This window comes from Aethalodelphis obliquidens, unplaced genomic scaffold (assembly GCF_003676395.1).
Source record: "Aethalodelphis obliquidens isolate GAN/ISIS:26980383/991018 unplaced genomic scaffold, ASM367639v1 scaffold1, whole genome shotgun sequence".
Classification (NCBI taxonomy): Eukaryota; Metazoa; Chordata; class Mammalia; order Artiodactyla; family Delphinidae; genus Aethalodelphis; species Aethalodelphis obliquidens.
Window position 1 is genome coordinate 80,098,016 of NW_020837945.1, and position 12,969 is coordinate 80,110,984.

Here is a 12,969-nt window from a genome sequence, read left to right on the forward strand (position 1 = left end):
TACTGTACACACCATGTGATATTATTCTCAGTTTTCCCACACAAAAATGAAAGTGTAATGTGATTAGGGCACTTCTTTAAAACCCATCCCAGCTCAAGCAGTTTGTGAAGTTGACCCCCAGTAGACTCTTTCAGGAATGATATTTCCAGGGTTTATTGCTTTGTTGTTGTTTTAAAGGTTTGCACTTGATGGATGATGGTGAACAGGTGCTATCAGGTTCTAACCACGTTTCATTCTCACTTAGTATTTTCCAGGGTCAGGGTGCAAGTACAGTTGAAAAAGTGCCCTTGAAAATTGTTGCCCCCTCCCATCCAACAATTCCAGATAAACCTCCACCCTCTCCTGTGGCATCTCCCTGGCATCTCAGTTAAAGGGAAGATGCAGAGGGATGTGATGCAAATCAAGTGACAAAGCCCTTGGAAGGTGTCCACCCCGGGACTCGCATGGTCCTTGGAGTGTTGCAGGTCAGCCCCACCATTCACGTGCCAGCCCCGGGGCTGTGTGTTCAAGCCTAGGAGGCAGCTGGAAGCTCAGAGGGCTTATGGACAAGCCACAACCTCACCAGCAAGGGAAGCAGCAAGCACCTGCAGATTCCTTACTTCAAGTCATAAGCCCAGAGAACCCCCTTGTACTTCACCCCGCCTCATTCAGTCCACCTATGCCATTTCAGAGATCTCAATTTTTTCTATTCACTAAGACTTTTTAAATCCAGTGCCTAGGGTCTACAGATCAGCTTTAAAGTCATCATCAAAAGAATTTCATTGCTCCTCTCCAGCTCCTCCTGTTAAAGCAAAGCCATTTTTTAGAGCCTAATTCAAATGCCACCTTTTCCAAAACTTTCCCTGATTCTCCCAGTCACAATTCCTCTCTCCTCTGACCCCAAGGGTCACTTTGTGGTTTTCTGAAGTACCACAGTCGCTTAATGATTCTTTTTATCTTGTGGGTTATAGTTACAATGCCAACAATGAACTAAGTTTCAGGAAAACAAGGATCTTGTTTTACTCACCTTTATTATACCCACCACCTAACACATGCCCTGGCACGTAGCATGCTTATAATGTGTTCAAATGAAGTGAACAAAGGCAGAGAAGGGAAGATACAGAATTCTTAGAAGCAAAGAAGATAGACATAAGGAAAGAGAAATACAGGCAAGAGAGAGACAAAGAAGCAAAGAAATAAGTTTAAAAAGACAAAAAAATAGTGGAAATGGATCAAGGTAGAGGAAGGAGAAAGAAGGAGCAAAGAACTTCACCTTAGTGACACCCAGGCAGCTCAGGTGAACAGCTTCTGCTCAGCAGTGAGACCTGTATTCCATGGACCTCACAGGATGTGAGCTGCTAGCCTGACGCTCCTGGATGAGATGTGAGCTGTAATGAGTGACGGGGCAGGAGGAGGATCACAGAGACGTGCTGAGGGTTGAAGAGCTCACAACCCTCTGTCACCTTTGAGGATTTAATGAAAACCCTCTTGAGCCCAGCCTGACTTCTTCAAGCTTCACCTAATTTCAGCACCTTATTCCCAAGCAATAAACACTGGTTGTCACAACCATACCACTATACTGCTGGGGCACTAGCGATCTCAGCCCATGGCTACCTTCAGCAGATTGAAATTTTAAAAGTTAGTGAGGGGTGAGTATTTATCACATTAGATAAAGAAATTTGCCTCAAGGTACAGTAGAAGTAGGTAGGATGGATAAATGAATGCATCAACCAACCAATTCCCTTACGCCCTTCCTGCTGCACACCTGAGCGTTATTTCCTCCAAAGGGATCTCTCGGGAGTCCACTGCCTTGATGAACTAAAAGTCTATCTGGATAAATGGTGAATTGGCTAAAGTAGCTCATTAAAAGCAGTGAGCATGGAAAATGGGGGAAAAGTTTGGACAGAATGACTTGCTTACCCAGTAATATCAGATGGAGAGGGACCATTCTGAGTATAACTCACTGCTGAGTGGTTTGTTATATGTTTTGGGGGATGGAGATGAAGTGGAAGGTGGAATGAAAATAAAAGCACCAGTTCACTAATCATTGTGTTGAACACTGAGGCACAGCATCATGGTTGCAGTGCCCAGTGACCAAATATAAAACACAAAGAAGAAGGGTGTTCTCCCCCACGGAATGCCATGGAGCTTTGGCACATGATAGCACCACTGCATCATGATCACCAATCCAAGTGGAAGCTGTGGTACCCAGGAGAGTATCAGCAATGCCCAGTGGGACAAGGTGGTACCTTATGGGAGATGGTGGTTCCTGAGAAAAGATAGTAGTGTCCAAAAGAAAGCAAGTAGCAAAAGGGTCCAGCAATGAGGACGGTATGCAGCTGAAAAGTGACAATGCAGAATCGTGAACAGCAGAATTCAGTGAAATGAACAGAACGCGTTTCAGCAGAGCCTGTGGTTGGCAGATAGAGCAATGCCCCGCAGTAGAGTGCCAGGACAGAAGCAGGAAAACCACAGCTGCCCTGATAACTCCCAAAGATGATTGTTGGGGAAGTGGTTCCTTTATTAAACTGATACTGCAGTCCCCCAAACTGTCGGGGGAGGAAGAATCTCCTCTTCGGGAGACACCGTTGAACCCAACAGTCTCTGGTTCTCATTCCTTGAGATCCACCCTCTGTATTGGTCAGGAACTAGCAGCCAACTTGCAATCAGGAGAAAAAGGTCAAAAGCATTAGATGGTTGCTTATACTGACATTTCTGACTTATGTTAGGAAAATAAACTCCATTTTATTTAAGCCAGTGCTGGACAAGTTTATATTACAATTATACTATTTCCAACCTTAAAAATAAGGTCACTCTCAGGATTTGCCCCAAACTTACATTTAATCAAATTAGACGTCTGGTTAGAAATGGCAGCAACCTAAATGCTTGCCTTTATTTCCACTCCCTTCCCACACCACATAAAGACAAGATTAAAGAATTTTTTAATTCAAATTAATTAGGACAGACAGAATGGAAAGTGAGACTACAGACATCAGGAGAATTTAAAACAATTTTGGAAAATAGAATTGGTTGTATGAGTATTTTAAAAAAGTAAATCATTAGTAGTCAGAAAACTGGAAGTGAAGTGACTGCAGGTAAAAGCAGAATGCATCACTCACCTGAGGCATCAGCATCACCTGGAAGCTTGCTAGTACTGCAGATACTCTGGCCCACCACAGACCTAGTGAATAACAGTCTCTGGGAGGGGGTGTCCAGATATCTGTGGGTCAACCGCCTCCTCAGGTGATTTTTATACATGCTAAGTTTGAAAAGCACTGCAATAAATAAGGTGTCAAAACCCAGAATTTGGGGAATTATAAGCCTCTGGTATCTCTGAGGACAGGGGTTCTGGGTGAGGCTAAACCTCAAAAGAATTGGCTGAAAGCTTGTTTGAAGAGTAGTTAGAATCCCAGATTTCCTCTTTCACTTCAAGCAGCCAGATAGCCGTACAAACAAGTTTACTTTCAGAAAATGATGAAGTGGGTAGACTGAGGCAGAAGGACCAGAAATGGCTAAGAGTAAAAATGAGTCAACACACTCAAAACAGGAAGGTTAGAGAAAAACCTACTTGTTAAAGTGCCTTCTTTTCTCTCTTGGCCTCCAAAATGTTGAAAATCACGTGTGTTGTTACCTCTCTCCCCAGGCAGGACTTGGGAGGACTCCTCTGTAGGTAGACTGAGTAGCCTACAAATACTGACATGATGGGGTAATCCCCCCCACACAAAAAAAGGCTGCTTCTCTTGCTATCCAGCTACCCTACAGTGAGTCCCACCAGCCTACAAGCCCCACCAATACACTTCCAATCAGCATTTAGTGCCTCTCTTAAATTGAAAAGGCAGCCAAAGGTCACAAGACATTTGAAGAAAGAATATAATGTGAAAGCCACAAAAGTAGACCAAAGGAAAAAAAATGGAACTGAAGAAAGAAAGACAATGCAAGAAGCAGAGAAAAATGACTCAAAACTATCATCAATGCCCTCTGGAAAAAAAAAAAAGAGATATTGCATACATAAAACAAGGACAGAAAACTCTAAAAAGAGTATTCAAATCAAAAATCGTTCTTAGAGGGCTTCCCTGGTGGCGCAGTGGTTGAGAGTCCGCCTGCCGATGCAGGGGACACGGGTTCATGCCCCGGTCTGGGAAGATCCCACGTGCCGCGGAGCGGCTGGGCCCGTGAGCCATGCCCACTGAGCCTGCGCGTCCGGAGCCTGTGCTCCGCAGCGGGAGAGGCCACGACGGTGAGAGGCTCCCGTACCGCAAAAAAACAAAACAAAACAAAAAACAAAACAAAAAAATCGTTCTTAGAAAATTTAAGAGCCTTTAGGAGAAATTAAAATTGTAAGAAAAGAATTGGAAGGTAAAGTTGATTAGATTTCTAAGAAATCAGAACAACAACAACAAAAAAGAGAAGGGAACATAGGAGAGAAGAAATAAAGAAATTAGAGGATCAATCCAAGAGATTCAACCTTTTGAGAAACCTCCATGCTACTGTTCATAGCAGCTATACCATTTTGCATTCCCACCAACAGTGTACAAGGGTTCCAATTTCTCTACATCCTCATCAACACTTGTGAGTTTTTTCACTAATAGCCATCCTGACAGGTATGAGATGATATCACATTGTCATTTTGATTTGCATTTCCCTGATGACTAATCATGTTGAGCATTTTTAAGTATATCTGTTGGCCAATTGTATGTCTTCTTTGGCAAAATATATATTCAAGTCATTAGCCCATTTTTTAATTGGATTATTAGTTTTTATGCTAATTGAGTTGTAGGAATTCCTTATATATTTTGAAGATCAAACCCTTAACTACTATGTGATCCACCAATCCTACTTCTCGGTATTTATCCTCAAGAATTGAAATTAGAATCTCAAAGACATATTAGCACTTTCATGTTCATTGCTACACTATTCACAATAGCCAAGTTGAAGAAACAACCCAAATGTCCATTGATGAATGGATGAAGAAAATGTGGGATATACATACAAGGGAATACCATTCAGCCTTAAAAAAAGAAGGGAATTCTGCAATGTGTGACAACATGGAAGAACCTTGCGAAAATTATGCTAATGGAAATAAGTCAGTTATGGAAAATGGTGCATGATTCCACTTATTTGAGGTATCTAAAATAATCAAATTCATAAAGTTAAAGAGTAGAATGGTGGTTGCCAGGGGCTGAGAGGAGGGAGAAATGGGTAGTTACTAAGCAGCAGGCATAAAGTTTCAGTTAAGCAAGATGAATAAGCTCTAGAGATTGCTGTATAACATTGCACCTGTAGTCAACAACAATGAATTATATTCTTAACAATTTGTTAAGAGGGTTGCTCTCATGTCAAGTGTCCTGACCACAGTAAAATAATTTTTTTAATCTAGGATTCAACATTTGAATAGTAAAATTTCCAGAAAAAAAAATTACAGAAAGAAATAATTTTCCAAAACTGAAAAACACAGATTTCTTGATTTAAGGGAACCAACAGGGGTGTAGCACATTAACTACAAAAGGAACCACAATAAGACATTATTATGAAATTTCAGAATAGTAGTAATAAAGAAAATATCCTAAAATTTTCCAGAGATGGGTAAAAGAGGTTACATACACAAGTTCAAGAATCAGTTAGTCATTGAATTTTTCCACAATCCTAGAAGCTAGAAAATTGAGTAAGGCCTCCAACATTCTGAGATAATATTATTTCCAACCTAGAAGTTTATACCCAACTAATTTTTTAATTAAAATGAGGGAGGAATAGATATTTTCAGACATATGATGTCTCAAAATATTCTTCTCCTCTCATGGACTCATTCTCAGCAAGCTGTCAGAAGAAGTGTTACAACCAAGAAAAAACAACAAAACAAAGAGAGAGAGAGAGAGAGAGAGAGAGGAAGATTTGAGCATACAGGAAACAGAAGATCTGACTCAGCAGAAAAAGGAAGGGAATTTTTAGTGTGATGATTTGGGGAAATCTGTTACCCTAAAAAGCAACCGAGGAAGGATTCCAAAGAGGAGCAATCCCTTCATGACAAGCAGATTGTAAGGCTTTGCTTCCAATGTCACAATCTAAAGTGTCCTTGTGTGGTTTCCTTTCAGGTGTTTCCAGGAGGTAGGAAACATTGAAGTCCATTATTGAGAGAAGATATGGGGTACATCAAGTTCATTTCTGAGGACAGGGTATTTTCAGGTGGCTCACAAATAAGATGGGAACTAGGGAGACAACAAAGATTGAGATAACATGTATCACACAGGGAACCTTAAAAAATCATCCTTTATGTAGGCTATGAACTAGGACCATTTCTCTGGCTAAAAAAGGCTCATTGATAAGACAAAGATCAGGGAAGATTCACCATATAGATATTCAAAAGGAAATAAGCAGTAAGATAAATATCCACCATTGGAAATTTCTCACTGGCCACATTTCCCTCACATACTCCTGTCCCTAATGCATCCAGAAAATCTCCAGCAAGTTATCATGGCTGGAAGTTTCCATGGCTGGAAACTGCAATTGACTAAACTTCAGCAAAGTAAGAATTTAGTTTGAGGACTTCTGGTTTGACGATGGGGCAAAAGGTTTCCATTTTTTCCTTTCCTTGGAAATCAACCTAAAGCAACCAGTAGGATGAGAAGCAGAAATGCAAACTCTTCCTTCAAAGAAACTAGGAGGTTGCTAAAACCTCTAGTCACAAAACTAGAGGAAACAGGATGGGTTAGGGAGAACATTGGAATTCTATGAGGAGTATATGAGAAAGAGGAGAAGAGGATGCCCACAGCTACAGATCTCAGAAAGAGATCATAAAGTACACTTTTTAAAAACAGGTGCATACTCTGAGTTGCAAAATCTAATTTTTTTTGTAACTGAAGGGATATAGTGTACAGACAATGTCAGGTTCCCTGGACCTGGTTTTGATGTAAAAAGTGTAGAAGACAAGGTTGAATTACACTGGCAAGACATAATTTCAGATAACAGTCTACCTATGTGGTTGGGGGAGAAGAGAGACTTGCAAAGTGAAAACCCCCATAGTTGCCTTTTTCCGTTAGTGGGAAAAACTAAAGGCTGTAAAAACTCATTAAACCCCCTTAAAATCCAGAATCAAAAGAAAACTTCTGCTCACTTAAAATGTAGGCCTGGACCCACCTGCATATGAATCTCCTGGAACTAAATATCTGATGCAGAAAAAACACCTCTGTCAAAAATGAGGTCACCAAAAGGAACTGCAAAGATCTATACAAAGATCCTATTAAAAACAAGTGAGGAAGGGACTTCCCTGGTGGCACAGTGGTAAAGAATCTGCCTGCCAATGCAAGGGACATGGGTTTGATCCCTGGTCCGGAAAGATCCCACATGCCGCGGAGCAACTAAGCCCATGCGCCACAACTACTGAGCCTGCGCTCTAGAGCACGCAAGCCACAACTACTGAGCCCACGTGTCGCAACTACTGAAGCCCGCGCACCTAGAGCCTGTGCTCCACAAGAGAAGCCACCGCAATGAGAAGCCCACGCATCACAACGAAGACCCAATGCAGCCAAAAACAAATTAATAGATAAATAAATAAATTTTAAAAAGAAAGAAAACAAGTGAGGAAAAGAAAAAACAAACAGGATGTGAAAGACATCTATCAGGGAAAAAAGTTGCTTTGGACAATTTGAAAACTGTGACTATTTCACCACGAAATTTTAAAAATAAAAGAAGATTTGATTGCAAAATTGCAAGGACACACAATGTCTCAGGAAAAAGTAACACAGAAACATACTATAAACCAATGCTACTGAACTTCAAAGACAAAAAGTTCTTTGGGGAACTGTGCAAAAATACTAAATCATTTTCAAAAGAGAAATATAAGGCTGATCTCAGATTTCCAAAGAGCAAATTTTCCACAACAGAAAATAGTGGAGCAATGCTTATAAATCCTCAAGAGAAATTGTAACCAAAGAATATTTAAAAAACTCAAAACATCACTCAAGTGCAAAGGCAAAAAATAAACATTTTGAACATCTGATGAGCCCTTCTTGTAGAAAATACTAGATGATGAACTTCCATCAGCCAACAGATAAATGAGAAAGACAACAATAAGACTGGCATTGGGACTGATCCACTTTACTGTAGGACAAAGATTAAAGCAAATGCAGGGATTATGGTAACAATGCAAAATGTAAATGTAATAATCCTGACTATATGGGAACAACATATATAACAGATTTGAGAAGAGATTTGGGAGAATAAATAGGTACTAATATTTGCTGAATTCACTCATACTTCGTAGCAAGGGGTCAAAAGATATCATTGGAAGCTGATAAATCAAGTAAAAATAATGGAAGTTTATGTAGCAATACAAAGGTAAATGCTAAGAAAAATGGCAACTAAAATTGAATGGAGGGGTGAAAGGGAAGCAAAAGGAAAATACTACCTTGTGATTTGCTCACAGTGTGGATGGAGCTAGATTCTGTCTAGACAGACATAGGATTAAAGGTTTTAAGTTACAGTTATAACAATAACCTTTAGATCAAAAAGAAATAATTTTCAAAGTATTAGAATAAACACACACATTCAAAAAAATTACAAAACACATTGCATGGTAGAAATTAAAATACTAAAACACAAACTTAAATAATATGACAGAACTACGCTAAAATGTTTGCTCTGTGAAAGACTGTAAAAGGATGAAAAGACAGCTACAGAATGAGAGAAAAATATTTGCAAAACGTGTATCTGACAAAGAGCTACTATTTAGAATATATTTTAAAAACTCTCAAAATGCAACCATAAAATAAGGACAGGTTGGTAAAAGGGAACCAACTTTCAGTTATAAGATGAATAAGGTCTGAGGATCTGATGTATAACATGGTGTCTATAGTTGATAACACTGTGTTGTATCATTGAAATTTGCTCAGAGAGTAGAACTTAAATATTCCCACCCCCTCCCCCCCAAAATGTAAATATGTGATGGATGTGTTAATTAATTCAATGAGAGGAAAACTTTCACAATGTATATGTATATTAAACCATTTTGTTGTACCCCTTAAATATCTTACAATTTCATACCTATCAGAATAACTAAAATTAAAAATTGGTGACAACACCAACTGCTGGTTAGAATTCAAAGAAACTGGATGACTCGTAATTTGCTGGTGGGAATATAAAATGGTATGGCCACTCTGAAAAGCAGTTTTTCCGTTTCTGAAAAACTGAACATGCATTTACCATGCAATTCAGCAATTGCATTTCTGGGCATTAATCACACAGAAACCTGTACACAAATGTACACAGCAATTTCATTCGTAAAGGCCAAAAACTGGAATCAGCCCAGATGTCCTTCAGCTGGTGAATAGTTAAATAAATTGTGGTATATCCATCATGGAATACTACTCCGCAACAAAAAGGCACAAACTACTGATACAGGAAACAATGGGGATGAATCTCCAGAGAATTATGCTGAGTAAAAAAATGCCAATCCCAGAAGGTTACCTACTGTTTCCGTTTATATTACAATCCTGAAATTCCATGATTATATATAGAAATGGAGAACAGATTAGTAGTTATCGTGGATTAAAGATGGAGTGGGGATAGGTGGAAAGTGGGTGTGACCATTATGGAGCAACAGAAGGGATTCTTCTGGTGATGGAAATGTTCTGTATCTTGACTACATCAATCTCAATATCCTGGTTGTGATATTATAGTATACTCTTGTAAGATGTTACCTTTGGGAAAAACTGGGTAAAGAGCACAGAAGATCTCTGTATTATTTCTTACAACTTCACATGAATGTATGTACAATTATGTCAAAATATAAAGTTTAATTGTTAAAAAGCTGATAGAAGGTATTTTTATTGCCTTCAGAATTACTGACAATGGATACAATGGAGTTGTTAACATTTGATACACAAGTTGTTTCAAGGGAACAATTGATAAAACCCCATTTTGATGGCATCATTTTCGTATCAGCTGCAGTTGGTTAGTAATATGTAGCATCAACTGGTCACATCATGTATCAACACTAAGTCACCAAGACTCTTAAAAAAAAATCACAACCCATAAGCGTTATAGAATTCATTACTAAAACTAAGAGAATTACTTGGAATGGTATTTTTAAATCTCACATTAACAACAAATAAGGTTTCTTTTTTTCTAACATCTTTATTGGAGTATAATTGCTTTACAATGGTGTGTTAGTTTCTGCTTTACAACAAAGTGAACCAGCTATACATATACATATATCCCCATATCTCTTCCCTCTTGTGTCTCCCTCCTTCCCACCCCTCTAGGTGGTCACAAAGCACCAAGCTGATCTCCCTGTGCTCTGCGGCTGCTTCCCACTAGCTATCGGTTTTACATTTGGTAGTGTATATATGTCCATGGCACTCTCTCACTTCATCCCAGCTTACCCTTCCCCCTCCCCGTGTCCTCAAGGCCATTCTCTACTAGGTCTGTGTCTTTATTCCCTTCCTGCCACTAGGTTCTTCATGACCATTTATTTTTTTTTAGATTTCATATATATATGTGTTAGCATACGGTATTTGTTTTTCTCTTTCTTACTTACTTCACTCTGTATGACAGACTCTAGGTCCATCCACCTCACTACAAATAATTCAATTTCGTTTCTTTTATGGCTGAGTAATATTCCATTGTATATATGTGCCACATCTTCTTTATCCATTCATCTGTCGATGGACACTTAGCTTGCTTCTATGTCCTGGCCATTGTAAATAGCGCTGCAATGAACATTGTAGTACATGACTCTTTTTGAAACAAATAAGGGTTTGAATGTCTTAGCGTGCATAAGGAAATCAGGTCTATAAAGAAAAAATTTTAAAAAATATTTTGTTCACTATTTGAAGTGACTGGAATGCTTTATTTCAATCAAAAAAAGTAAAAGTAGAAGACTGACATATCTTTTAAATACATTTAAAAGTTAAAGTCCTTAAACTGCAAGAAAATAATATCAATCTCATTAAATGAAGGAAATTATGGTGAGATTTAACAACAAAGTTAAATCATGTTAATCTCATTTACTAATACCTTTCAAAATTTCCATCTTTGCATGAGTTAAATAAGGATAGGCTTTTTTTTTTTAAGCTGATGAATTCTGACAACCTAAAACAATGATCCTCAAACTGAGAATCGTCTACTCGCATGATTACTAAAATGCAGATTCTTAGGCACCCAGTCCACCCCTGAGATTCAGAGTCATGGGTTTTTTGGTTTGTTTGCTTTTTTCTTTTTAACAACTATCCTAGGGGATTTTGATTAAGTGGTGTAAACTTTTTAAAGAAATATAATTCAGTAAAATTCAACCCTTATGTATTGGATTGGGCTCACAATTCTTTTATGAGTCAGGTTGGGGGTATGTAATTATTAACCATATCTTCTTAATCAATAGGAAAGTGACTTTTTAAAAATTAATAGACTATTTATTTTAGCAGTTCTAGCTTTACAGAAAAATTGAGGGTAAAATGTCCCTATATCCCTGTTTCCTCTATTATTAACATGTTGCATTCACGTGGTACATTTGTTACAATTGATGAGCCAGTACTGGAGAGTGACTTTGAAATGACATGTCCAAGGCTGCAAGTGTCTGGGCTTCTGCTGGGAACCTAAGCCACACCCACACCCTCACTTGAACAGGCTGCCTGGTACTTTCTCTTGAAAGATGTTGTATACAGATTAACACCATAATGACTGTAATTGTTCTGTGCCAGTATCTGAACACAGGTGGCAGCAGGACTCATTCGACTAAGCACTTTGGTTGGTGCCTGGGATGGTTGGTATTTATCCTGGCTCCATCTGATATTTCCAGATTTGTATGATGATTAGATTTAAAGATCTATGTGATTAATCCACTTGTGATTATGTAAAAACAACATCAGACAACATTTGCAGGATACCTGTTCTACTGTTGTATGATGTAATCGGTGTAATTAGGAAGGGTTTTATATCTACAGTTCAAACTTTCATATCCACTTCTTTGGAAAGAAGATACACTTCTTATAATAGCATCTTCAACTACAAATATGTTTGAAAAAGGTTTCGATGTATCATTGCAGTTACCGCAAAGATGAGCAAGAGGTAAACTGCTAACAGGTAACAGAGGAGATCGGACGTTCCTTTAAATAGAACTAAATTGGCATAGATACTGCATTAGCAGGAATCTTATTAAGTTTGTCACTATTATTTTTAAATAAAGTACGTTTAAAATTTAGTTGCCTAAGAAATCTGTGATGCGAGCCTATCATCTTGACTCCCAGCATTGTGATCGAGGAAGCGGCTGACGAGAGGAAGAGCTGATGAGCGCCTGGAGGTTGCTCAACGGACGAGAGGGCGCCTTCTCGCTGGTTGAGGGCTTGTGGCCCTCACCTGCCAAAGTGTGAGAATCTTCTACTGGTTTATCTAACACATGAGTATTAGTCCCTGTCGTGTGCCAAGCGCCCTTGCCGGGCGGCGGACTAGCGCTACTGCCAAACTGAGAACGAACGAAGAGGAACCCCGCCGGCTTCCAAAGCGCATGACACCCCGGAATCCCCCCACCCTCCGGCTGCTCCTCCGGGGGGCGTGGCCGAACGTGCGGGCGGGGGCGGGGCCTGTCGCCCGGGAAACCACGGGCAGAGCCTTTGTGCTCTTACAGGCCCCAGTTTTGGTTGAACTGTTGCAGGTGGTCGCCCTGGGCCGTTGCTTACCCCGAACGCCAGTGGGGGAAGAAGGGTCTCTGAGGCTCAGGTGCACCGAGGCCCTAGCCGCCCTTTGCGACGCCGCCGCGGGCTTCGGGAACAATAGATGTGGTTTGGGTTGGTTTTGCCCAGACCTGGTGGTGCCTCAGTCAGGGTGGCCCACAGGCCCGGCCCTAATCTCCTACGTCTCGAAGTCTACGTGCCCCTCGTCTGGAGAAGCAGAAGCGCGGACGCCGGAAAGAGCCGCTGCTGGCCGTGGGGAAGAAAGTTCTCTCTTCATCCTCGGCCTGGGCCGCCCAAGTAAGGTCGGTGGCTACAAACCACGCCACAGCTC

General features: G+C 40.0%; 1 long non-coding RNA gene across 1 annotated transcript in view; it reads left to right on the forward strand.

Annotated features, from left to right (window-relative positions):
* The first annotated feature begins 12,761 nt into the window (after positions 1 to 12,761).
* Positions 12,762 to 12,969, forward strand: part of LOC113621894 (uncharacterized) — a 45,998-nt gene continuing 45,790 nt past the window's right edge. Inside the window, exon 1 of the long non-coding RNA XR_003433337.1 lies at positions 12,762 to 12,940. This is a non-coding gene — a long non-coding RNA (uncharacterized LOC113621894). The remainder of the gene's footprint in view (positions 12,941 to 12,969) is intronic.